Here is a 5,338-nt window from a genome sequence, read left to right as displayed (position 1 = left end):
TGATAAGAATGTTGTTTATTGGTCCAGTGGTGAGGATTTTTGTTTTCTTTACATTGAGATGCAATCCATACTGAAGGCTGTGGTCTTTGATCTTCAAGTCCTTTTCACTTTCAGCAAGCAAGGTTGTATCATCTGCATATCGCAGGTTGTTAATGAGTCTTCCTCCAATCCTGATGCCACGTTTATACTCTGGAACACTTAAATTGTGCTCATAAGGAGTCTGTACATGGACCAAAAAACAGTTGTTAGAACATAACATGGGAACACTGAAAGGTTTAAAATTAAGAAAGGTGTGTGACAGGGTTGTATTCTTTCCAACTCATAGTGACCCTGTATAGTGTTTCCAAGGAGTAACTGGTGGGTTTAATTACACCGACCTTGCAGCTCAAACTGACCTTACAGTCCAGTGCATTATCCTGCAGCTCCACACCAGGACTCCTCACCTGTATATAGAAACTGTAAAACTAGGCCCAAATTAATTTTTCAAAGAATGAGGAACTGAAATTAAACAAATATTTGTTGAATGAATGAACAAAGGGAATGCTTTTTAGTGTTATTTTGTGAGAGGGTTTGGATCCCCTAGGGCGCAGCCCTCCCCAAACGGAGAGACTGCAAGACTCACCCCACCCCTTCATGATGGGGTGGTAGGGTTCCTCCAGGCTCCAACTACCTATCCAGTTCAGAAAGCAGATGATTCACAGCTGCATATAATTCACTACCTGGGATCAAGAATGGGTAAAGGATGCATATTCATAGGGGTCCAAATCAAACTAACATGGGGATTTTAAGGAAAGTTTAAATCACAAATTTTTATTTACAAAGTAACAAAAACCTAGCAAGGAAATAAAACTTAAAGCCATCAATTTCAAAATGTCTTCATTTGTGTTGATACTTCAGAGGTCTCTCCATCATGTCATTCATTTCCCCAAAAGAAGGGTAAACATTTGTTTTCCACACCTTTAACTTTGAAGTATTATAAAATCAGGAAAATTTATCAGAAAAAAAACAAGAAATCAATTACTTTAAATATATGTAAGTATTTCCACCAAAAGAATGACCAATGTTTTCTGGGGTCAGTCTAATCAATGGATTAAACATTACCAAATAAACCACTTCATCATTATATTGTAAAAAATATGCAATTAAAACAAGACTGATTAACAGTAACATTAATTTGGCTGTTAACTTATGCAACAACGTATTCAATTTTCAAACTTGTTAAGGGAGATCAGAAGCCATTTGAAATATCATAAATTTATGCCAAGGATGTAATTTAAGGATCACTGATAGTGTAGTGGATTACGCTGGGCTGCAAACCACAAGGTCAGCGTTCATATCTACCAGTCTCCCTATGGGAGAAAGATAAGGCTTTCTGATCCCCTAAAGACTTACAGGACTTGTAGCGAACCATAAGGTCGGCAGTTCAAACCCACCAGCTGCTTCTTGGAAATCCTATACAAAGTCACTTTGAGTCGGAACCTACTTGATGGTACTTAACAACAACAACAAATATTTACAACTTTGGAAACCCTGTGCTACGAGTCAGAACTGACTTCACTGCACACAACGATCACCATCTCACCTCTAAGGAGCACTAGTGGTATAGTGATTAAGCACTCTTGCTGCTACCTAAAAGGGTGATTTTGCTTCCTTAAAGATTACAGCCTTGCATTTTGAGGTCTAGCCCTAAGACCTTGAGGCCTAGGAATGAGGGAGGGAGGCCCCTGCCATAAGACCTTGAGGCCTAGGTCACACACAAAGGAAACTAGCAGCTTCTTCTGCTTTTGTAAATAGCTGCTTATCTATGAACATACAATGAGAATGTAACACGGTGTAATCACCACTCAACCTATGTGTTGTTGTTGTTGTTGTTAAGTGCCGTTGAGTCAACCTATGTAATCCTATATAAAACTGGTACGAAAACTGTATTGGGAGCTGGGCATTTGGGACATTAGTCCACTGATTCTCCGCCAACAATAAAGCCTCTTCCTCTAATGAAAGAAAAAAAAAAAAGATATAACCTTGGAAATCCTTTGGGGCAGTTCTTCGCTGTTCTTTGTTATTGTTAAGTACTACCAAGTTGTGTCAGACTCAGCAACTCTATGCAATAGAACTAAACACTGCCCAATCCTGTGCCATGCTCATAATTGTTTCTATGTTTCAGCCCTTTGTTTCTGCCACTGTGTCAGTCCCTCTCCTTTTTCTCTGACCCTGCACTTTACCAAGCATTATGTCCTTCTCCTGCCAAGATGTCCAACGTATGAGACACAATGTCTGGCCATCCTTGCTCTGGCCCTATAGGGTCACTATTTGGTTTTATGTCATCTCTAAAATTGTGAAGAATTTGTTTACTTTTCTTTCCTTTTCAGCCCTTATACCAGTTAAGTAAATCTCATTAGGTATTTTTCTATTTTTTAGATATGGTTTAAATGAAAACTCATATACATATGAAAATGAAAAGATGAATCTTTATGAATCTATTTTCACTGTCAACAGTTGATTCTGACAAACAAATGGTGATCCCATGTTTTACAGGGTAGTACTGCTGCACAGTGTTTCCTTGTATTTTAAACTTTTTATTGTGAATTGAATGGTTTACAGAGCAGATCATCAGTTTTACATTCATCAAATCATACATTTTGCTTCATTACAATGATTGCAATCCCCTCCTTGTACCAGCAGTTAACAGTATTTGTCTCTATTAATTTTAACTATTGGATTCCTCCCTGAGTCTACCACTACCTTCATCTTTCCTCTGCTAACAGCCCTCTTGTTGTATATTGCCTGCCTTGTCACCCATGTTAACATGTGTCTACCATAGTGTTTACGAATTGGGCTGCAGTTCAGTCTCAAGATCAGCAGTTCAAAACTACCAGCTGTACTGTGGGAGAAAGATGAGACTTTCTCTCCCGTAAAGATTTACAGCCTCAGAAACCCTGTGCAGGATCACTATGAGTTGGAACCAACTCCATGTACCAACTCCATGGTACAACAACAACAAAACCCCATAAATAATTTTCTCTCCCTCTTCCTCCATAACCATTATTGATTGTTTCTTTTATTAAGAAAAACTTTTCCTAAAGTTTTATAACATTGATCTCATACAATATTTGTCCTTTTGTGATTGACTAATTTCACTCAGCACAGTGTTCTCTAGGTCCCTCAGGTTGTGAGGTGTTTTGCAGACTCATTGTTATTCTTCAACAGTGCATAGTGTTCTACTGTGTGTGTGAACCAAGGTTGTTTTCCCATTCTTCTGTTAATGAGCATTTAGAGTATCTCTTGCTATGGGTTAATGTGCCAGACTGCAAAGCCATTTGAACTGCAAGGACGGCGGTTCAAGCTCACCAGCTGCTCCTCGGAAACTGTGTACAGGGTCGCTATGGGTCGGAATCGACTCCATGGCACTTCACAACAACAACAATCTTTTTTATGTCTCTTATGGACAGCACATTGAAGGAGCATGTTTTCTTATCCATTCTGCTCTCTCTGTCTCTTGACTAATGCACTTAATCCATTCACATTTTATTTTTGATAGGTATAAGGAACTCTGGTAGCATAGTGGTTACGAATCAGGCTGCTAACCTCAAGGTCAGCAGTTTGAAACTATCAGCTGTTCTGTGGGAGAAAGATGAGGCATTCTGCTCCCATAAAGATTTGTTGTTATTGTTATTGTTAAGTGCAGTCGAGTCTATTCCGACCCATAGCGACCCTGTATAGGGTTTCCAAGGAGCAGCTGGTGAGCTTGAACTGCCAACCTTGCAGTTCAAACGGATTTGCAGTCTGGCTCATTAACCCACAGCGACACAGCCTTAGAAACCCTGTGCAGGGTCACTATGAGTTGGAACCTTCTCCACAGTACTTAACAACATCAACAAATAAATTGATGGCTGTCAGTTTGTTGTGTGTGTGTTCTTTTTGTGTGTGTGTATGTGTGGTGCTACTGGTTTCTTTGCCCCACATAGTTTTCTATGCTAAGTTCATTTTGGGGGGGTGGGGGTGAGTTTTCATTTTCTTCATTTCTGTTTTATTAATGTTTACTAAATCTTTCTGGTTTTCCTCTTTTTTATTTTGATGTGAAGACATATTAATTTTTCTTTGAGGTTACACTATAACTGATTAACTTTTTCCCTATTTAAAACAGTCTTCCACAGTATTTTCTTGGCAGTAAATTTTGTTTTCTTTTTATTGTGAATCAGGTGAAGGTTTACAGAGCAGATCAGTTTTCCATTCAACAATTCATACACATTTTGTTTCACCTCATTGACTGCAATCTCCCAAGTGAAGTATCTGTTATCCCATATCTTCCCTGTTTCCTCCTCCTTTCCTAACCCTTCTGAACTTTGTTCTTGAACAAATGCTGCCCTTTTTAAAATTTCAAATGGTTGATTATTCTAAGATATACATACCTCCCCATTTTTGTTATTCCCCTACATACTTGTCTATTATTTGACTGGAAATTGATCCGTGAGAGTAAGTTCATTTCCAGACCTGAAATGTGGCTAAGGGCCATAGTCTCAGGTGTTTCACCAGTCTCTATCTGACCAGTAAGCTTGGTCTTTTTATGATTTTGAGTTTCGTTGTACATTTTTCTCCCACTCTATCTAGGACCTTGTGTTGTGAACCCTTTGATCATGGTAACTGAGTACCCTGATGTTTGTGTGATCCATTAGTTCCTTAGACTGTTTCTATGCATCTTCAGTTTTCATCAGCCTTCTTTCCTCCAGACAGGAAGAGACCAACAGTTGCACCTTAGATGCCCTCTCATGATCTTTTTTGGGGGAGTGGGGTGGGTTGGGGAGGGTGTTAGGAAGAAGTTGGGACTATGGCTAGGTCTAGGCAAGGCCTAGGACTTCATTTAGTGTTAAGCATATGGTTAGCAATGCTGGTGTGATGCTGTAGGATATGTGTACTGGACTGCAAGGTTGGTTTGAACCACAGGTCTGCAGTTCAAATTCACCAGCCACTCCTCAAAAACTCTATACAGGGTCGCTATGAGTTAGAACCCAGTTGAGAGCACTTAACAAGAGTTAATATTAAGCTAAAACTCTGAGAGAACTCATGAATAGTTTTGTATGCTTGCTGGTGAATGGAAGTGGGAAAGTTAATGTTAGAGGTACAGGTTGGGCTAGGGCTAGGAATAAGGCTTAGTCTAGTTTTAGGGCTACAGTTAGGTTTGTTTTTGTGGGGTTTTTTTCTTGAAATCTACTTGATTTCCCCTTAATTTGGAAGTTCTGTCACTGCATTATTCCTTTTCTTTACTTTATAGTTTGCTGTTGTTTTTGCAAACTGGTTATCGCTGTTTTCTTATTTTCAGTCTTCTAGGTTTGTTCAACCT

This window comes from Chrysochloris asiatica, unplaced genomic scaffold (genome assembly GCF_000296735.1).
Source record: "Chrysochloris asiatica unplaced genomic scaffold, ChrAsi1.0 scaffold00042, whole genome shotgun sequence".
NCBI lineage: Eukaryota > Metazoa > Chordata > Mammalia > Afrosoricida > Chrysochloridae > Chrysochloris > Chrysochloris asiatica.
This window is presented reverse-complemented; position numbering follows the sequence as displayed.